Source organism: Canis aureus, chromosome 26 (assembly GCF_053574225.1).
Source record: "Canis aureus isolate CA01 chromosome 26, VMU_Caureus_v.1.0, whole genome shotgun sequence".
In the NCBI taxonomy this organism is placed as follows: Eukaryota; Metazoa; Chordata; class Mammalia; order Carnivora; family Canidae; genus Canis; species Canis aureus.
In genome coordinates this window covers 42,203,161-42,225,552 of record NC_135636.1, presented here as the reverse complement: position 1 = coordinate 42,225,552, position 22,392 = coordinate 42,203,161, and the positions used below count along the sequence as shown (strand labels likewise).

Genomic DNA, 22,392 nt, shown 5'->3' with positions numbered 1-22,392 from the left:
CTTCCTGGAGGAGGTGGAATCAGGCTGCTTTGGGCTTGAGAGGAGGTGCCGGCCTTAGGCCACACTGAGGGTCAGGGCAGGCTCCTGTCCAAGAATCCCTGAAGAGACCCTGCAGGTGAGACCAGACTGACCCCAGAAACACCTGGAAGTCAGAGAGCAAGGCTGCCCGCCCCTCTCTGCACCCATGCTTCCTTCCTGTCCTCCTTTGGCTCTCTGGGATCCGAGCTGTCTAGGAATTGTTTTCCCAGAAAACGCTGTCCCTGTGCATTTCCCAGGGGGCCGGCTGGAAGGAGGTACTAAGAATGGCCCCGCACAGTGGCTGGGAAAACTGGTAAAGGGTGAATGCCCGAACTCTTTCATCTGTCAGTCATTCAAGACAACAGAACCTCAAGCAGAAAATGTCTGAGACCCAAAACACGAAATGTCCTGGCTTCAAAGGAAATCATGACATTTAAGTTAGATATCTTTGAAATGTCATACTGTGTCAACCAGTCAGCTGCAAGGTAACATCTGGGGCTTTTTTTCTTTCTTTCTTTCTTCTTTGTTCAGTTGTATCTAAGTTCTGTTAATGCAGGATGTAGGTGCATTTTAATGTTTGACATGATAGAGGCTGGGTTTGAAACCTACTTCATCACCTACCGGCTGGGAGACTTCAGGCAAGATACTTACCTTCTCTGTGCCTCTACATTCTCATCGGTAAAATGGGGTTGAGGGGAGTAGCCAGGCCCTGGGGCTTTCATGCAGCATAAAGATAATGCACTTAGAAAGAACTTAACCATCGTGAGCACTCAGTAAGTGATAGCTATAATTTTGGTTATCAATATGGACACACCACTATTTCAAATCACATTATAAAACATAATGGAGGGGCGACAGAGGTCGCTCAGTCGGTTAGGTGTCTGCCTTCAGCTCGGCTCATGATCTCAGGGTCCTGAGTTAGAGGCCTGCATCGGGCTCCCTGCTCAGTGGGGAATCTGATTCTCTCCCTCTCCCTCTCCCTCTCCCTCTGTGCTCTCTCTCTCTCTCTAAAATAAATAAATAAATACATAAATAAATAAATAAATAAATAAATAAATAAATAAATAAAATCTTAAAAAAAAATAAAACATAATGGATTCTGGAGACATCAGTATGAACCTACTTTTGGCCAAATATAGGTATAGATGGATGCATATAAAAATATTTATAGACGTGTGGATATATACTAGTCAATATACACACATATGTCTCTTGGCTCTGTCAGCTGAGAAGGCCTAAAAGAAATGCCACCCCACTAGCCATGGGCACTCCTGCCACCCAGAGCTTGTTTTTTTGTTGTTGTTTTTTGTTTGTTTGTTTTGTTTTTTATTTATCATAGACATAGAGGCAGAGAGAGAGAGAGAGAGGCAGAGACACAGGCAGAGGGAGAAGCAGGCTCCATGCCAGGAGCCCGACGTGGGACTCGATCCTGGAGTCCCGGGACTCCAGGATCGCGCCCTGGGCCAAAGGCAGGCGCTAAACCGCTGAGCCACCCAGGGATCCCCCAGAGCTTGGTTTCTAATACCATTCTCCAATAAAAGGAGGCACAGCTCCACACGGAGAAATGGCTGATTCTAAAACCAGTGCAGGGAACATACAACATGAGCCTGGAGCATCTGGTGGTGCCAGAGGTAAGAAAGTGCCCAAAACAAAAGCCAAACAAACAAACAAACAAAAAAACCCACCAGTGTTGATTAAGGCACTCCAAGGGGCAAGGGAGCCAACTGAAACAGCTCCCAGTGGTCAAATTTGGAACAACCTGAGCAATAAAACACAGTAGTGTTGAATTGTAACCCAAAGTATAAATAAAATAAATGTCCTTGAGTCCATACTGATACAAGCAAAATTGAATCACAGAGGGACTTCTCCCAAAGAAGATAGATGAAAAGGGAAAAACGGGAACTTGACATTAGAGAACACCGACAAACAATACCTGAGCCAGGTGGTCAAGGTCAACACCCACAGCGATAAATCATGTTGATAGGATGTGCCCTTGATGTGATATGACAAAAATAGCACTTTCCTCCCGGGAATGTCCTCCCTTGACCATAAGAAAAACATCAGTCAGATTATTCCAGTAGAGCAGCAGCCCACCAAAAACCTGACCAGCACTCTTCAAAACTGTCAAGGTCGCGGAATACAAGGAAAGTCTGAGAAACCATCGCGGCCAAGAGGAGCCTAAAGGACCATGATAACTAAATGTGATGTGGAATCTTGACTGGGATCCTGTACCAGAAAAAGGATGTCAGTAAAAACTGAGGGAATCTGGATAAACTACGGGTGTTGTTCACGATAAGGCATCAACACCCGTGCGTTAATTGTAACGAATATACCGCACTGATGTTAAGGCATTAACCGTGGGAAAAACTGGGAGTAGGGTGCTATTTTTTGTTTGTTTGTTTGTTTGTTTTTCTGTAAATCTACAACTGTCCTAAAAAAAAATAGAGTCTACTCTTAAAAACTCATTTCTTTTCCCAGGATGCTTTGTTTCCCCATATTCTTATAGTCCCTGGAGTGACTTTCCCTGCACCAGGATGACTCCCCTTGGGCATCAGCACCTTCATTGTGCTGCCATGCGTTCCATGAGTTCCCGACCTCGGGGGACCCAGATCACAGCATGCCCATCTCCAGGCTGGTGGGAAGGGGTGCTTTGTGAAAATCTTTCCATGTGGAAATTGTGTCTTGAGTCAAAGGATCTATTCTCCAGACACGGGAGTAGCCCTTTGGTTATACAACCTCTAGATGCCTGTATATGTCAACATCCAGCAACGCCATTGGGGGGTTAATTCTCAAAGATTATTACTAATTCAATGTGAAATTCTTCCCTCCCGGGGCACCTGGGTGGCTCAGTCGTTTGATCGGCTGCCTTTGACTCAGGTCATGATCTCCGGGTCCCGGGATCCAGCCCGGCGACTCAGTGGGGAACCTGCTTTTCCCTTTGTCTCTCCTGCTCCTTGTGCTCTCTCTCTCTCTCTCAAATAATTAAAATCTTAAATATATATATAAATATATTTATATATATAAATGCTTCCTTCCCTTCAGCTTTATGATCTTAAGAGGCTTTCCTTTGCCCCTGCTTCTAGGCAGGGGTTCATCTGAGAGACGGTCTCAAGGCTCCACCGGGACAGCCTCCACAGCAGACAGTAGATTATCTGGGTCAAAAGGCCAGTCATGTCACCAAGAAATTCTTCAGTAGAGTAAGGGGTAGGCCACAAATCTCTGGATGCCCCCTGCCCCAGGCCTCCTCTCTGGCCCTGAAGGCAGCTGACTCTGTCTGGGAGGAAAGAACAAAGGGGAAGCACATGGCAAGACACCCATTTCTCAGAAAGTCTGGGTTGGAAGTTAGGGGCCTGGGTTCAAGTCCTGCATCTGCCTCTGACTCATAGTGTCACCTTTGGCCACTCACTTCCCCTCGTCTGGACCTCAGGTTCCTCATCGGGGAGTCAGGGGGTTGGACCAGCTGATCTCTGGAGCCTTCCCCAGTTGACACGGTGCTGTTGAAATCAGGGTTGGTGATGTTATGCACGCTCCCCCCCCCCACCCTGCAGGCCCCTCTCACTCTCCCCACAAGGACCAAAGGCCAGACACCATGGCCACATTCGCAACCAACAAACTCACATTCACACCTAACACACTGTGCTTGCACCTCACAGGTGGCAATGACCCGTTCCCTTTGCATTTCTTTATATAAGAAAGGCGGCAGGCGAGGGGCGTGCAGGTGCGTTGCTTTCAGGAGCCTGATCCAGAGAGCCTAAGCTCCGGGCTCCACGTGAATCACCATGAGTTTGCACTTTGTCTGTGGCAGTCATTCACCATCACTCTTTGTTTACCATCATCACTGTTGGAATACAATTCCAATTCTTCACCCCTGCCTCTCTCTCTTTGCCACCTTCTCCCTCTCCCTCGCTCTGTGCCCCACACATGGGCTCTTCTGTGAGCCCATCTCACTTGTTTCTACTGCAAGGCCTTTGCCTCTGCTGTTCCCCCGAACCTCCAACACCATTCTTTGAGGCCCCAGCTGCTTCTCGGGGAGGCCCTCTCCAGATCCCCTCCTTAAAGATAGTCCCCAGTCACTCTCTATCACACCTCCCTGGTTTGTTTTTTTTTTTTTTTCCTTCTAAGCCTTTAGTAGGACTTGTTCATTCCTTCACTGTCCTTCTGTCCAAAGGCAGAGATTTTGTCTGTTTTGTTCTGTGTGGGCCTCTAACACTCTACCCAGAGCCTGACACATAGGAAGTATCAGGAAATCCTGGTGAAATGAATGCATGAATAGACTTAGAAATCCTCAGCAGTGGCCCTAATCGGTAGTGACAGAAGCTGGTGTTTATTGAGCACCTACTATGTGTGGGTTGCTGTGCTACTGTTTTTCATCCCAGGGGCAGGTAATTTTATGGTCTCCACTTTGCAGATAAGACCAAGTTTTCAGGCTTCAGAGCCTCAAAGGATAGAGCAGCTCTGAACCCAGTCTGAGAACTCCAGTGTCTGGGCTCCTTCCACCCTGCCAGGTTCCTACCAGGAGGGGGTCCTGCCCCCATGCACATGCACCCCTCATCTAGGGCAGAACCTTCTGAACACTTCCCTGTCCCCACTGCCTGGTGGAGCCCCCTGGGGCCAGGATGGGAACTGGGTGTGCGGGTCTGACCATATGCCACTCAGTGCCAGGAACAGGCTTGGAGAGCAAAGGGTCTGAACCAGCCCAGTGTAGGGGTGACGTGGGCCACTTGTCCCAAGTGGGTTCTTGATGTTCACTGGGACATGGAGGGTGCCAGCGGGCACAGGATCCCTCCAGATGCCCAAGGGCTCGGGTCCCCACCTGCCTTCTCTGGGGCTAAGGCCAACCCCCAGGGCTCTGGCCTAGCTAGCCCTAGCTCAGTTTCATGCTCTTAGCCTGGCAAAGGTCAAATCATTCCACACACCTTCTCCAAGCAGCCCAGGCCCAGAGCTAGGGGATGCTGGGCACCAAGCTCACCCAGACTCCCGGCACCTGCCCTCAAGAGGCCCCCAGCTGGCGTGGGCAGGGAGATGGCAGGTAAACAATAAGCAAAAGGCAGCCTGTAAGTCTTGAGTGCAGACTCCTCCCCTCCTTAAATACTTGCTAGGTGTGTGTCCTTGGGCAAGTCTGTTCACCTCTCTGGACCTTCATTTCCTTCCCAGGAGATAGTCCTGCCTCCCACTCCAGGAGAGACCCCAGCATAGTGGCTGGCAGGTGGGTGTTCCCACTGATTCGATGGAGGCCCCCCACATTCAGATCCTGGGAACAGAGAGGAGAGAGAAGACAGGGGAGGACAGGTTCCCCCTGCGGCTGGGGAAGCCCCCCGGTCCACCTCCCACCAGCAGAGGAAGTACCTGCCCAGCAGGGCCTGGAACAGTGAGTGGGAGTTTGGCAGAGATGCAGAGGGAAGGGCAGAAGGCACAGCGGGGTGAAGGGAGGGCGTGCTGCCCAACGAGCCTCAGTCTCTCCCTTAGGCCACCACCCAAAGCCCCCTCCTCAGCTGGTCCCTCCTGCTCACTTGATCCCAGGGAGCCCCTACACCTTGCCCCTCAAAGCAGCAGGCTCGTTTTCCTCCTTAAACTTACAATACTCTTACTCATTTGTTTGTTATTTGTCTCCCCTGCCACGTTCCCCCCAAGGGCAAGGACAGAGCCTGTCCTGGCCGCTGCTCTATCCCAGAGTCTAGCACAGTACCCGGCAGGCAGCAGGCACCGAACAACGCACTGAGCACGATTTGAATAAGTCACTTTCCTGCTCCATGCCTGTTTCCCCATCTGTGAAATGAACGCCACAATATCCCCTACCTCAAAGGGTTGTTAAGAATGAAATCCATTAAGATTTGCAGAGCCTTTTTTTTTTTTTTTAAGATTTTAGTTATTTATTCATGGGAGACACACAGAGAGAGGCTGAGACACAGGCAGAGGGAGAAGCAGGCTCCCTGCAGGGAGCCCAGTGGAGGACTCGATCCCAGGACCCCGGGATCATGACCTGAGCCAAAGGCAGATGTTCAACCAGCGAGCCACCCAGGTGTCCTGTTTCTTTCTTTCTTTCTTTCTTTCTTTCTTTCTTTCTTTCTTTCTTTCTTTCTTTCTTTCTTTCTTTCTTTCTTCTTTCTTTCTTTCTTCTTTCTTTCTTTCTTTCTTTCTTTCTTTCTTTCTTCTTTCTTTTTTTTCTTTCTTTCTTTCTTCTTTCTTTCTTTCTTTTTTCTTTCTTTCTTTCTTCTTTTTTCTTTTTTGCAGAGCCTTTAGAATAGCTCCAGGCCTACAGCAGGTAACCTGAACATCATATAGATTAAAACTGTGAAGAGCAAATCAAGAGAATTCCAGATGCATAGATCACAAAGATCTCCCAGTTGTATCATCTGGTACACTACACCTCATGTTTACATTTTTGTTTCCTCTTTTACTTTTCCCCAGTTTTTCATGTTGACAAATTTCAAAACCAGAGAAAGTTCGAGAGAGAAAAACCAAGTACAACGAATGCCTCAAGTCACCAGTTGTTGACGTTTAGCTTCATGTACTCTCCTTCTTGCTAGAGAGAACAAGATGAGTATTCATCCTTTTATTTCCTTTTCTTATTTCTTCTTTCTGACCAATGTGGGAGCAAGCTGAAGGCACCAAGATAATTTATTCCTAAACTCTTCAGCTGCTGTGATTTTTTAAAGAAATCTCTCCCTCGATGGATGTATGAATTCTCTGGCACCACTTGTAACTGATGCCCTGATTTTATAAATCTGTAATTCTACAAATCTGCTAATCCATGAATTCTTGGACCTGGAAACACTGGTTCTAGAAACCGTCACCTGCTGGTTCTCGGAGTCCACACGTGTCTGAGGTCCTACCTCTCGCTAATTCCTGGCACCCTGCCCCTGGGGTTCGGTAAATCTCCAAGGCCCGGGAGCCTGCTGCTCTCGGTTGGTTCCCACTCTCTGGCATCTCTGAGCCCTGATTCCCACTTCCCAGAAGTGATGCCCGAGAGGGAGCAAGGGGAAAACCCAGCCGCCCAGATCCCAACACAAAGCCAAGCCCCAAGGATGCCAAGAGGCACAGGGGCCTAGTCACAAGCCCAGGGGTGAGCCCCTGCCCTGGCCGCACCCAGTGGCCCTGCAGGGCCTCCTGGGTGCCCAGGCCTTCCTGAGGCCAGCTGGGTGAGGGGCAGATGGGCGGGCGGCCCCACCCCCGCTCTACTCGTGGAGCAATCCTCTGAGTCACTCCCACCCCATGACTCGCCTCCCGCCACCACTGAGGCCTGTAATTATGGCCGCCGCCTCCTCCTCCAAGCTGGGCCTTATCGGTCCATCGGGGCAGGCGAAGGAGGGGGATGCCCGGAGGTCCCCCACAGACGCGGCGGCCCTGCAGCTCAGTGGCACGCGATCCGGGCATGCCTCTGCCATCCGTGGCAGCTAGCCACAAGCCCAGAGGTTGGCTCTCGGCTCCCAGAATTCCCACCATCCCATCCCTGAGTGGCCTCCACTTGCACCACTCAAGCCGTTTGCTGCTAGAGCGCACGCTGACCAGTCCCAAGACGTTTCAGAGTGAGCCTTCCCCGAGCCCGGCCAGGAACCCGCCCTGTAGGTACCCGAGAGACCAGGAGAGACCCAGCGGAGAGCTGCCCGTGCTCATGGCTGACCTAGCAGAGCTTGCAGTGGGTGCTGGGGAACAGAGGACAGAAAAGGGTGTTGGCGGAGGGACAGGCCCCAGGGACTAGCGCTGGCAGGGAGGAGATGGTAGGCTGGTGGTAACCCTGCCTTTTACCTCCGTACCTCCTGCCCTTGTCAGCCACCCCTGACCCAGGAGGAAGGAACTCGGGTTCCCCTTTCCACAGATGAGGAGACCGAGGTTCAGAGAAGCCCAGGACCAGCTTCCATCCTCCGGGGTATGACGCTGGGGACTGTGCTGATGCTGGAGGGAGACGGGCCTTTCCCTCCACCCCAAGCAGAGTGTGGAGACGCCAGCAAGGGCAGTCTAGCCACAATCAAACATCCCGAGTTCAAATCCCCACTGAACCCCTCTGTGCCTCAGTTTCCCCGACTGTCAACTGAAGACAATAACAATGGCAGCCTCATCTGGGTGAAGTGAGACTCCTTCTGAAGGCACACAGTACGCTCTTTCCTGCCTCCTCTTGACGTTGGCAGAGCCCTCCTGATACGGGTTGATGGGAGCCAGGAAGGCCAACATGTGTCTCAAATCAGAGAGGCTGACTCTGTGCCCCCCATCACCTCCTCCACATACACAGGCCCCGGGAAGCTGCAGGCTGCCCCTCAGTCTGGGTCCCTAGGATTAGCGCCCCCAATCCCACACCTCATCTCAAGGCCTGCAGTAAGGCCGGCTGCTTTGCAATTATTAATAATTTCCTCCCTCCGTCCCTCCCCCAGACCTGTTCAACCAGTCTCCCCATAGGCAGCAGAGCAGGCCTGACATTTGAACCGACTATTATTCTCTCACTGCTGGGAGAAGCAAGGAGGGAACGTGGGCCTGCGCCTTAATGCTGGCGGAGGGGTGGGGGGAGCAGCCCAGGTTGTCTCCAGGTCCCCCCTTGATCCTGAGTCCCTGGGCACAGCAGTCAAGCTCCCCAGGGCAATGGGCTCATTGCTCCTTTCCAGAACACTAGGTGAGAGAGAGAGAGACAAAGAGAGAGAGATATGAAGCTCCTGCCAAGCGGCAGTCTAGAAAATCCCCCTAAATGGAGGCAAGAGTGTAGGGTAGTTAAGAGTCAAACTCGGAGCCTGGCTCTGCCCTTTACTCACTGTGTGGCCTTAGACAAGTCACTTCACCTCTCTGAGCCTCCATTTTCCCACCTGCACGAGGGGATGATGAATTCCCACACTGCAGGGGCATGGATTTCAAAAGCCTCAGGCCTAGGACCCCCCAAAGCACAAAAACAGATGGATGGGGCCCGGGTCTGTTCAGGCTCTGCTCCTTGGAGCCCAGAGGGGCTGGGCCAAAGTGCCAACCAGAGCTGTACCTGAGACAGCCTGGAGGCCTAGAAGCACCAGGACCTTGAAATCCAGTCCAATCTCCAGCCACATCTGAAACCCACCGGTGGGGACAGCCCGGGTCTGTAAGCTCCAAGTACTCCCTTGCTCCGCGATTGCCGTTGCGACTCCTCCCTGGCAGTTAGGGAGTGCCTGCAGCACCCAGACACCAGAAAGGTCTCATGCTGCCCGAGGCGACCATGCCGGCTGTGGGAACGCAGGGTAGCTTAGACCAGGGAGTCCTGGGGCCACGGGGAGCCAGTGAAGGCCTCTGAGCAGGGGCAGGACCTGAGTTTGCGCGCTGGGGATGTTAGAGCTTGAGGTCCAACAATAAGGGCCTTGCCAGTTATCCCTTTGCCTTTGTGAAATATTAGAACAGCCGAGAGCTCAAGTTGCCTGCTCCAAATCCAGGCTCCAGTACTTACAGCTGTGTGGCCATGAGCATGTGACTATGCTTTTCTGCACCTCGGTTTTCATCTGTAAAATGGGGGTGATAATAGCCTAGAATTCTGGGGAGTTTAAGTGGAGCAATGACTTTAAAGCACTGAGCACAGTATCTGACACATAGTCGGTACTCCGTAAACTGAAGCTGGTAGTCAGTTCTGCATCCACCAACTAGTTTCGCTCTTCGTGTTGTTCCCCCTGCCTGGTAGGCCCACCTCTAGGTCTCTTATGAACTCCTATGCATACCTTAAAGCCCCACCTAAGAAGTCTCTCCTCTGAGGAGCCACCCCTGACCCCTCACACATGTACACACACACGCACACACACATGCACAGGAAGTCCTCTCCTCTGGGCTCCCTGGCTCCACACATGGGCACCTCCTCCCACAGCCTGGCCACACTACAGGTGGATGAGCTGATGCCTGTGGGGTTCACCATTAGATCATCAGTGCCTGGCATGGAGGTGTGTGGGTGAAAGGCTCTCGCTTGCTCACTCTCTTTTACTTCTTGTATAATCTCAACCAAAAACAGACTCCCCCCCCTCACCACCACAAAAAAAATCACTGCAGATGTAGGAAGAGCTTACAGTTTCCAGTCAAACTTTGAAAATGTCATCAGGCCATCACCAAAGTGAAGCACAGTACCAATCCCAAAATGCAAAATTCAGGATTGAAATGTAATTAAATTTGTTATAATTTTTAATTAAATGTGTTATACGGATTATTGAGAAGAGGGGAAGGAATACCATGCGGCACGGTAAGAGGTGTGAGGCAGCACACTCTGTGTGTGCTATCTGGAACAGCCTTCAAGATAAGTTGTCAAGTAAAACAGAAATAAAATGAGGAGCAGAAGGGAATATAAACCAGCAGGCTATCATTTGTGTGTGAAGGCGGGAGGGAGGAAAGGACAATGTATATTTGTTCGTATGTACGTAAATTAGCTCTGGGGGAAAAATCAGTTAATGGGGTTTTGTGCCATTTGCTCATAGTATCTACTCAAAAATAAGTACACGAACAAAGCATAGGGCTTTGGAAGTCACATACTCCAACGCCAGGCCCAATCTGCTACAGCAACCCTCCTCGGCACCCTGACAGGCTATCCTGCCTTGAATGCTCCCAGTGACGTGGAGCTCAGTAACTCACCAACCAGCTAATCCATCCTGGGATAACTTAGAAGGGTGAGCTTGGGCTCAGTGAGACAAGGCAGAAATGTGCTACTGGGGCTCCAAGCAGGTGCCTCTCTCTTGCCCCGGACAGTGGGCACAAATGTGACTTCCTGCCTCGGGATCTGCTTCTAGGGCCTACCTGTCCCCAGCCCCAGGCGGGAGGTAGGCAGGGTGGCAGGGTGTGCTCTGCTGTGACTCAGGCCCCACGGGTGCCCGAGGCACAGCCAGCTTCCCAGGACACAGGGCTGTGACTCAGGGCCACAGTAGGGCCAACCCAGGTGGCAGCTGGCAGGCCACCAGCACACCCGCGCCCTTCCCAGCCTTGAACCCCAGCAGGGCCTCTGTCCCAGGGACACACCACCTGGCTCACCGCTGCCCCCCTTGGCAGACAGTAGGACCAGGAGATGAAGGCTCTGGCCCCAGATGGCTTGAGTTTAAACCCTGCCTCTGCCATTTATTGACTTGAGCCTCAGTTTCCCCATCTGTTATAAAGGGTGGCCATACTGCCCTGCCTCCGCATGGGGCTGCTACAAAGATGATCCGCATTAACTGGGAAGAGCATCTCAATCAGCCCCAGCATGGACTCTGCACTCAGTAAATGTCAGCCATCCCTCCCGTGGGTGCCCAGCCTGATGTGCGGTCACTGACACCAAAGCCTCGATGGGAAGCTTGGGTGCCCCAGCTCACTCTGCATGGCCTGGCCAGCAGGCCCACGAGGAGCAGGCCTCCAGGGGCACCTGGCTTTAGAAAGATCTACCAGGCAGCCCCCAAGGAAGCCCTGGGTCCCCCTGAGACAGCTTGTCAGCTCCATGAGGACACACACTTTCCTCTGTTTATCAGCTGTGTCCCCAAGCCTGGAACAGTGCCCGGCGCCGTCGGGGTGGGCCTCATCACACAGAGTCCCACGCTTGGAAGTTCCCATGTTTGGTTTCATGCCGGTGCCATCTTATGCCAGAAACTCTTATTTTGAACAAGGGGCACTGTATTTCGTTTTGCTCCCAAATCCTATCATCAGTCATCTACATGGTTGACACTCAGGATGTATTTTTGAATGAATGAGCAAATAAATGCCATTTGTGGCACCTTTTCTCATTTTACACTGAAGGTCGTGGATTCCAAGTCTCCTTTCACAGATGAAGAGACTAAGGTCCATGGAAGTGAACAGACTCACCCCCAAATCACCCAGAATTCGAACCAAGGCCTGTTAGGCCCCGAAGCCCTGGTGCCCGTGGCCTCCTCAGGTGCAGCCAAGGGGCCTCTTGGGGCCAGGTGGAGCCACGGCCCCACAGAAGTGGATCTCAGGGCAGCAAGGTCAGAGAGCTATCTCTGCCCGCCCCACCGGAGCCACTCTGCTGCCCTTTCTTCAGCTGGGGAAACTGAGGCCCGGCTCGGAGGAGGAGCCGCCAGCTTGGCAAGGGTGCCTGCCCGGGAGGCGGCCTGGCCGGGTGCCCGGTCAGGGGGCGGGGGCCTCTGTGAATGGCTCCTCAGTCCCCGCCGACCACAAGCGGGTTGGGTGAAAGGCGGCTGCTCCCCGCCCGCTTCCCCGCCAACGTGGGCCCAAACAATGGGCCTTTGTGCCTGACGTGGGCGGGTTGTCAAGGTGCGCGGCCCTGGCCCCGAGCCCTGGCCTCAGCCTCCACGCGGGCAAGGGGGCCGGGCCGGGGGGTCTGCGGGGGCCGGGAAACCCAGCCGACCAGGGAGCGAGGCCTACCTGAGACACTCACAGCAAAGGAAACCGAGGCACGGAGCAGGTACCCCAGGCACCCAGGGCCACCCAGCACAGGTCAGGAACTGAGACGCCAGCCTCCCTCTCACGGTGGCCTGAGTGTCCCCACCCTGCAGCAAGAGGCTTGGACATCGCTGCTGCTAAGACCTTCCCTCGGGGGGGGGGGGGGGGGGGGGGGGTCAGCAGAGCCCCAATGACCTTTCTCGCTCTCTCTCTTCTTACCGCCCTCATGTCCCCTCTCCAAAGGGGCTCAGCCAGAAGGACCCCCACCCACCCTGTCTCCAGGAGGTCCCCCAAGATTGCATCCATAGCAATGCTAGGAAAATGCCCCCTCACAAGGCCCCACTTACCCACTCTAGAGCTCTCTCCCCTTTCTAGATCATAGGCCCAGCAGGACCCTCCTGGTCAGGCAGGTCTTGCCACGAGCCCCAGATCAGGAGACCATCGAGCTCTGGGAGGGGCTGGGCTCACCCATGTCACCCACCTGGGACACAGCCGTGGTATGTAGTGAGACCTCACAGATTTCCAATGACCTCCCCCCCCTCCACTGGAAGAGAGAGGCTCTTGGCCAGGCCGTGCCCTGCTGGCACCCACCTTCTGAGAGAAAGAAAGATAAGGCGGTGAAAACAGTAATGGTAACGCATAGCTGTCCGCTATTGAGCGTGTAATAACTGCTTTACGTACAGGATCTCATTTCATTGTCAGAAATCCACCAGGAGGCAGGTAGTATTGTTATCACCATTTTACGGATAGGGCTCAGAGGAGGCAAGGAGCCTAAAGTCAGCCAGCTAATAAACGGATTCAAACCCTGCCACGTCCACGACCAACCGTCTCTACTCCCTTAACCCCCACACCCATCCTGCCAGACCAGGTGAATGATCCCAAAGTACAGACCAGAAAACCGAGATTGTGATGAGGTCACCCATCCAGAAAGTGGGAAGAGGGATTCAACCCTGGGCTTCTAGCCCCCAGAGTCCCAGTCTCATTTCCTTCCTTCCCTCACCCCCACCACAATCAAGTTCCCTAAATGTCCTTCAACTCCATCTGTACCAGCAGCCCCTCGACCTCACCTCCCATCAGGACAGATGCAATAGCTCCCCCACACCCATTCTCACTGGCTGGACCCAACACATATCAGATGATCATGAAAATCCAGAAAGAGAATCCCTGGGGGAATAAGCTAACTATCCATGCACAGGAGCTAGGAGGAGAGCACTGCAGTTTGTTTACACGACAGACCCTCCGCTGAGAACAAATCGATGCATTCGAGCTGCTATACCACCGGGCGCAGATCTCCAGAACAGAACTTTGAGTGGAAAAAAAGGCGAATTGCAGAAGTGAATGTACAAGTGACGCCATCTGTACAATCACACCCACCACCGAAGCAGGGCCCCCGAACCTCAGGGAAGTGTGTGTGTGTGTGTGTGTGTAAAAGTATAAAGATGTGGCACAACCACTTTGGGAAACTGGCCACAGCTATCAAAACTAAATATGCACATATCCCATCATCTTGCAATTCCCTTCTTGAACACAAACTAACAGAAATGTGTTCTTATGCCCATGAGAGACGCGCACGAGAAGGTTCACAGCAACACTATTCAAAATGCTGGTAACTGGAAGGCATGTCCCTCTCCATAGACAGTAGGGTGACTAAACGAACTGTGGTCTGTGTAAAGAGCGGACTACGACATAGTCGGGGAAAGGAAACGAATCCCTGACGCAAAACACGGAGCCCTCTCATCGGCACAATATTGAGTGAAAATGCCAGATACCTAACAGGACATATGGAATGATTCCACGTATCTGAAGTTCAAGAACAGCAAGACCCAGTGCTAGAATCGGTCAATGACGGGATGCAGGTGGTGATCCCATGAGCTATCAAACTGTGTAAGTAAGATCCGTGCACTTGGTGGACGCGCACTTTATACCTCCCGCGAACAAACAACAGAAGGACAAAGACGTGCCTGGGATCCTGAACACCAAATCCGGGGGGGGCAGCAACTTTTAGGAGAGAGACAGCTGGGGAGGGGTTTCTGGGGTTGTTGCCTATTCTGGGGTGTTTTCTTCTTAAGCTGAATGATGGCTGCGCAGAAGCTTATCTTATTCTCCTTTAAACTTTTTTGAATGTCTAAAATATTTCATTGAAAACCAAACCAAAAACAAAAACCATTTCCGTGGCTTCTCCTGCTCTAGAATGTACAATGGCTCCCCGCTGCCTGCGAGCTAAGGCCCACCCTCCTTTTGCATGCCATTCAAGGTCTCATCCTGGGCCTCAACCTGTCTTTCCAGCCTCGTCTCTCATCCCTCCCCACCAGCCAAGCTGGTCTCCTCACTCTTCCCCTAACACGCCTTAAACATTCCCATCTCCACGCCTTTCCTCCCACCTGGAATGCCCTCCCCATTCCTGTCTACTTGCTCTGTGCCAGGCATTATGCCGAGTGCTTTAGGCTATTAACTCCTGAAATCAGGGTCTGAGCCATGGGGAGACTGGAGCATTGCTTTTGGCCCTAAACAATCTCCATTGTCACCCCCCAAAAGCTGCTCCAAGTAATACAAGTGCAAAGAGTGGTCCTGCTGTGCCCAGTTTCAAGACAAATCCTCACAAACCCCAATCATTCCCTAATACAGAGAGACTCTGGCCCACTACTGGATTTAACCATTTTACATTTTTACATAGGGGGAAGAGAGGCTAAGAGAGGGCAAGTGACTTGTTTAAAACACTTGGCAAAGACGGTCTTGCTTCTGAGATCTTTTCCTCCTCTGAAAGCTTCCAATCATGACTGGACCCCAAGCCTTTGCCTTGCTGTTCCCTCTTCTGGAATGCCCTTCTCCCAGAACTTTCTATGCCCAAATCCTTTTCATCATTCTGTTCCCTGAATTCAGGTCAGAGCAGCCTTCCCAGACCCCTACCCCAGGGCAAAGTAACTCCACCCCTATCTTTCTCTATTATATAACCATATTTTATGTTAGCCAGATAACTTAGCACTATCTAAAATTGTTCTGCATATTGGTTCACTCACTTCTATATCTTCCATATGCATACCTTTATGACCTAAGTGCCATGAAGCAGGGCTTTTGTCTGTCTTGTACACGGTTGCATCCCAGGGCCTGACGCAGCAGGTGCTCAATAAATCGCTAATTGACTCTGCCGTTACCCAGGGTCCCGCAGCGAGGACATGACAGAGATGAAGGGACTCTGTGGCCAGCTGGGGCCAGCATCTCTGCTCTCCAGGCCCAAGGCTCCACTGGGTCCAAAGAAATTGGAAAGAGAGGCAACCACAGGGCAAGCTGTCCATCCTGGCAGGCCCTCACCACAGCCACCGTGCACAGGATGAAAGGGTCCCACACCTCGCTGAAAAAGTACATTTTTCGCTGTTAATATTTCTGAGCTGGTGTAACGGTATGGCTTTGCCCCCATGGTACTGTTAATTTTTAGCTTGCATTTTCCTCTTTGTATTCTAGTTTCATTTTTCCAGGCTTGTGGCATTTCACAGACACTTTAAAGCTCATATGGCCGCATAAGAGAGAGAAAAACAGAGAGTCAGAGACCACAAGAGACAGGGAGACAGAGTCCAAAACAGAAGGAGAGACAGATGGGGACAGGGGGACAGAGAGACGGGGGAGTGGTGATGGCGGAGACGGAGGGATCTGACTCCTACATCTTACCTAACGTGCACCCCTCTGGAAGAACGACTTTAGCATTTAGTGAGCACTTACTATACTGAACACCCCGTGTGAGGGAGCACCTATGATTCTCACAAGCTCCCCATAAGGTGAGTGCTATTCTCGTTCTTATTTAAAGACAAGGACACTGAGGCAGAGAGGTCACCCGGCTCGGCCCCAGTCATATAGTCAGTGGGTGGGGAAGCCAGGTTTGGCCCCAGATCTGCCCCAGAGCCAAGGCTAACCCATTTCCTTCCAGAACAGGTCTTGGGGTCTCTGGGTTTGTTTTTGGGCAAGTCTCAAAATTACCTGTGCCAGCCAAACAGAGGTCCTGACCCAACAGTGCTGGGATGAGGCCCGAGACACTGCACTTCTAACAGCCCCTCAGGTTGGCCCCAAGTTGAAGATCCTAGATCACACTCCACTAACAGAGTTTAGCGGAGTCTGTTCCTATGAGGATCCCACCGGCAGCCACTCCAACCATCACCATACCCACAGGCCGGCCCCTTTTGGTTTAAATTTCTCAACACTTCTGTGGGTCTGTCCCCAGATTCCCAGGAATCCCTCCCCACCAAGCAGCCTTCTCCTGCACACAAAGACAGCTGCACAAAGATGTTCACTGTGGCATTGTTTACAGGAAAGACAAATCGGAACCACCCAAATGTCCACCAAGAGAGGACAGTGACATACCCTGCAATCCATGTAGCCATGACTAATGATGGCAGAGCAAAGCTCAAAATACACATGACATCTGATCCAGCAGTTCCACTTCTAGGAATATATGCTACGGACTTGCACATGGACACAAAGACATTTGCACAAGGCTAACTGTTGCAATTTCTAGTGGCGAAAGCCGGCAAGCACCTTGATGGCCAACAATGAGAACTGGGTCATTAAATCCTGATCCACTTCCCCAAGGGACGACTTCTAAAGAAAAGAAGGGCATTCCTTATGCCCTGACGTGGACCATCGCCAAGATCTACTGTGAAGTGAAAAAACAAGGCACATAAACAGAGTGTACCGTCTTCTACTATCTGTAGGAATGGAAAAAAAGAAAGAAAATCTATGCTTCTGTTTGTCTATGCATAGAACCCTTCTGGAAAGCCAAACAAAACGTCCTACGAGGAACTGAGCAAAGGGAGGCAGGAGGAAGACAGACTTTTAACTGTATGCTTCTTGTACCTGTGTATTTGGTGCCAGGTGAAGGTGTTATCTGCGGACAAATAGTAATAGAAGTTAAAAATGTGTTAAATGACGGAAGAGCCCTACATTTTTGAATGTGGGAAAATGCTTAGGATAAACTATTGAGGGGAAAAGGAGGTGTCCCAATTTATGTACTATAATATCCACATATTTCCATGCATTAAGGCAGGTATAGAGAAAAATGTCCAGGGAGACTGTCACCAAATCGTTAACATCCAAAGTCGCTGTTATTTATAGGCTACATGAGTTCATTCATGGAGTTCTCAAGACAGTGGGGGGAGGTGGATAGACTGGTGCTATCCTCATATCACAGATGGGGAAACTGAGTCCCAAGAAGTGAAGTCTTCTGCCCAAGGTCTCACAGCCCAGGAAGGGGGGTGAGCAGAGCTAGGTTGTGAGCCACAACCATAGGACTACAGACCCCTCTCAATTCAAACTGGGTCATTTATACTTTTTCTTTGAATTTTCCAGCATCATTGGAAGTTGAAATGATGAGCCCACATCTATCCTTCTCTCTCTCCTTCTCTGTCTCTCTCTCCCTTCCTCTTCCCCACTCCTTCTAAACAAAGGTTTTAAGAAAAGACCCTCAGGATACCCCACACCCCCAAGTCCTCTTCCCTAGCACCTGGTACTTGCTCTTGAGCTCTAGATATGGAGAATCATGAGGGAGCTTTAAGAAAGGGCACATTACCTATCACGCAAAGGCGGGGAGAATGTTCCAGACACCAAAGAGACTTGCCATCAAATGTAGAGCCCAATTCTTGATTGGAATCTGAACCAGGAAAAAACAAAAAATAAAAGACCCCAGCAACCTCAATAATTTGGCCTTGGGCTGGACACCGGGTGACAAAAAAAGACAAAAAACAAAACAAAAAAAAAAATGGGTCAATACTAAATCTCTCAGATATAATAACGGCATTGGTTCTGTGCATTGTGCCAAAGAATGCCCTATTCTTCAGGGATGTGCCCTAAAGTGTATAAGGTAAAGTGGCCCGACGTCTGCAACTAACAGTTCAGTGGAAATCATGCAGAGAGACCGAGAATGCACATGAGGCCTAGCGCTGACAGCTGGTGAATCTGGGAAGGAACTATCCGAGCTTCATGGTAAGGTTTTTGCACTTTTCTGTAAGTTTGAAAACTTCTAAAATAAGAAGTTGAGGAAGATCAGTGGTTGTCAGCAGCTGGTGGTGGGGAAAAGGAATCACTACAAATGGGCACAGGGAACTTTCTGGAGTGAGGGAAATATCTATCTTGTTCATGGTAGTGGATATGGAACTAAGTTTGTAAAACTTCATAGAACTGTACACCAAAAAAGGGTGAATTTTACTGTATGTAAATTATACTTCCAAAAAGGTGATTTAAAAAAAAAAGTTGTGGGACAGCCATTAGAGCCCCAAACCTACATGTGCTCTGGAAGCACAGAGGGTCCTGCCTTGAGCCAGCCTCACCTGAGCCTGTCCCACTGTGGACCCGGGATGGGGGGATGGGGCAGTGGGGTTCAGCAATGCAGAGGGGATGGCCCTCCAGGTCTCGGGACCCACAGCCCAGCCTTAGGGAGTGTTCAAGCACCATCGGGAGCTTCCTCCCAAACCTCCTTGGCCTGAGTCGGGCGTCTCAGGTTCCCCAGGGCCAGCAGAGACGTCCTGAAGAACCTCTTTGTGTGGCCTGGAGAAATCGGGTCTGGGTGCCCCTCAGGAGGTGTCTCAGCCTTACCAGAGACAGAGGGTCAGCAGGAATGACCATTTGTCATCACTCTGTCCGTCCCACCACCACTGATACAGCCAGAGCTACAGGGACGCAAAGGAGGAGAGCAACTTGCCCAAAGTCACACAGCAAGTTAGGCAGCTCTGTCTGGGATAGATCATTCCTAAACTGAAGCTTTGCGCCTGAGCCTGCCACATCCAACCACCCCCATTGCTCAGATGGAAGCCCCAGGCCCAAGTCTGTATCAGGGTGCAGATTCGCAACATCTCCGGACCCCGGGCCCTGTTGTCGTGGTCCTATTTGGCCTGGTTCCCACCCGCTTGCAGTGGGGAGCAGGGAAGTCCTGACCACCATCCTCGGCTCCCACCCCATAGGGGCCAAGGGAGGGCAGGGAGGAGGAAGGGGTCCTATGCCTGCCCCCCACGGCCCCAGGGAGCACCCACATGGCAAAGAGCCACAGATTTTGCCCAGCCCACGAAACTCACCTCACCCAGAACCTGTTTCAACTCCTCCAGCGCTCCTTGGCAGCCGTGGAGGCCTCATTAAGTGATGCCAGCACCTCCCACACACCACCCAAAGAAGGGGAGGGGGCACATGCCAACAATGGAGTCCTATGGAACCCTCCCCAGAGACCCCCAGGCCCCTCGGAGGGCAGAGGCGGCGCGGTGCCCCGCCAGGCCTGGGGAACAGGGGCCTCGCGGCGAGACAGCCCTGCCACCTTCTCCCGGGCAGGCCCGCATGGGCCCCACAGCGTTGGTTAACCTCCTTAATTAACCGGCAGTGATTAAGAGGCCACCTTGGAAGGCCCCCAGGGCTTCAAGGAAGGCTGGGGGCCGGGAACTGGGGGCAGGGCCCCCCCAGCCATGGCAGGCTCAGAGGCTCCCCCCAGGTGGAATATGGGGAAGGAGCCCCCATCCCAGAGCAGAGGGTTGGGGCAAAACAGCCCATCCTCCTCACACTGGCTGTGTGATGCTGGGAAAGCAGCCTCACCTCTCTGTGCCTCGGTTTCCACCAGGAGGGAGGGCAGGGTGGCAGCGAGACTTGATTAATGACTGTTTGTGAAAAGGTCCGGGAGATGCTGCTGATAACAGGCCCGGCTATTATTCTGAGAAGGCATCGAGGAGTGTCTGAGCCCATAATTACCGAGAGGATGAAAACAGTAAGGAGTGAGGAGGCCTCGCCCGGCCCTGCCCGCTGCCCCCACACCCACCCCTCCACCCTCCCACCCTGGCAGAGGCCCCTCTCCAGGCCAGGGAGACCCAGGGAAAGGAGGTCTCAGACCCCAGCCTGGGCCCTGGGCCTTCTTCTCCTCCTCTTAGCACCTGAATTCTTCAACTATTTCCATCCGTCCTGCACTCATTCATTCATTCCACACATGTTTATGGAGCACCTACTATATGCCAGGCAGTAGAGCAGTGAACTAAACAAGCACGGTCCCTGCCCACAAGAGCTCACCCCACTAGAGGAGGTAGATGACAAATAAAATTCCAGCGAGGGAGCAAGAAGCAAAAAGAAAAAGAAAAGAAAACGTGATATGGTGGGTAACCCTGGGGGTGGGGAGGAGGTGGGGAAGGGACTTGAGCTCAAATGATCAAGAAAGGCTTCTCGAAGAAGGTGACATTAGAGTTGAGAAATGAAGGATAAGATAGAGTCGCCATGGAAGAGAGTTCCAGGCAGGGGAGCTGCATCTGCAAAGGCCCTGGGGTGGGAAACGTGTTGGAGGAGACAGGAGCAGAGAGCTCCGAGAAGGGGAGAATGTGGGAGGGGAGGTCAGAGAGGAGGCCAGGGTGGGGAGCAGATCGGCAGGGCTCTGGGGGAGCCAGGAGCCTGGATTGCATCCTCGGGCTGTGAGTAGCCTTGGGGGAATTCTGAGCAGGAAAGGGGCGAGCGCAGGATCCTCTCCCCGGTGCAGTCTGCAGGCCCCGCTCAGTGCGCACATGAAGCCTGAACTAAAATTCAAATGGCTGAAGATCCTAATGATGACCATCCTTCCTGTTCATAGAAACACTTTCCTACTTGTGGTTCCAATCCCGGCCTCACTACTTCCTGCTTCTATGACCTTGGGCCTCAATTTCCTCTCCTGTGAAATGACAATGAAAACAGAGTCTTCCTTTGAAAGGGGGTGGGACCTTCCCAAATCAAATGACAGTGATGAGATGGATGTGTCAGAGTCCCCAGCTAGACTAGGAGCACGTTGGGGGCAGGAACAAGGTCTGAGGCATCCCTCTCCTGTCAAGACCTGGGCGATGTCTGGGGAGGGGAGGTGACAAGCGGAGTGAATGTATAAGGTGGGTAGAGATGGCAAAGCGGGGTCGAGTCGAGCTGAGTGGAGTTACATCAAGGTTAGATGGGGTGAGTCGAGGACAGAAGGTGAACGGTGGGGGGTGGGGGGGTTGAGCACAAAGCTGAGTGGGACTGACTCTAGCTGAACTGATGTGGGTGGGATTGAGGTGAGTCGAGGTGAACTAAGCTGAGCTGAATTAAGGTGAACAACTAGTTGAGATAAGGTGAGTGAAGTTGAGTTCGGTTGACTTGAGCTGGATCCATCTGCGTTCTTTACTGAATTGCACTATACAGAATTGAGGGGTACAGAGCTGCTGTATACTAAGTGAGCCACATCGAGCTGAGGTCCCTGGAAGTGAGTGAGCTGAGTTTGGTTGAGTTTTAAGTTGACTTGAGGCCTTGAGTCATATTAAGTTCAGGTGAGTTTCAGCTGAGTTGAGGTAAACTAATGGTTCTCAGCTTGTCATGGCTGCTGTTGCCCCCCCAAGGAGCATTTTCAGACACATTTGTTTCCTATCTATGCCCCCTAAGAAATTTTTAAGGCCACAGATATACCATGTGGGGTGTGTGTGTGTGTGTGTGTGTGTGTGCTTTATTTGTCAACAAGTGTTCTTCCCCTCATGAGAGTCAATTTCTACCCTCCTGGGGACAATATGGCCCCCCATGCCCACTCCACTGCCCCTGAGGATGGGTCAGTTAGCTGTCCTATCTTCCTGGGGGGAGGGGCCTCTGACTCCGCAGAGGGAGCTATGAGGCTGAGGCCGAGGCCGGGCCAACCCAAGTTCCAATTCCTTTGCACGCTGCATGGTTCCCTTCAGCCCCATTTCCTCACCTGTGCCATGGAGCTAGAACAACAGAAGCAACAACAAACACAGGCCCTGCAGCACAGATGAGCTCAGCACGTTGACTTTAGCTGAAGGAGGCCCATGTGGTTGGAGGAGTGAGGAGGAGACAGAAGGAGGTGAGGTGCTTATGGGACATGACGGGGGAGTTTGGGTTTTATCCTAAGGGCAATGAGGAGATATGGGGGATTCTGAGCAGGAAATGAAAGGAAGGCATGGAACTGAAGCTCGCACCACAGGACAAGGCATCTGATCGGCTGCACCGGGTCCCGTTTCTATGCTCTAGATACAAGGGAGGCTGGAAAATGAGTGTCAGAGTCTCGGCATCCTCTGTGGGAGGTGGAACCTGCTCCAAACAACAGAAGGAGTTTCAGATCGG

The 22,392-nt window shown here is 52.0% G+C and overlaps 1 long non-coding RNA gene across 2 annotated transcripts; it reads left to right on the top strand.

The window, feature by feature from the left end:
- Window positions 1–12,214: 12,214 nt before the first annotated feature.
- Window positions 12,215–17,236, top strand: LOC144298858 (uncharacterized). Of its 2 annotated transcripts, XR_013365729.1 has the most exons (3): window positions 12,215–14,205; window positions 15,478–15,678; window positions 16,619–17,236. It is a non-coding gene; the product is annotated as an uncharacterized LOC144298858 (long non-coding RNA). The 2 variants fall into 2 exon arrangements; XR_013365728.1 differs by having other exon boundaries at window positions 15,478–17,236.
- The last annotated feature ends 5,156 nt before the right edge of the window (window positions 17,237–22,392 follow it).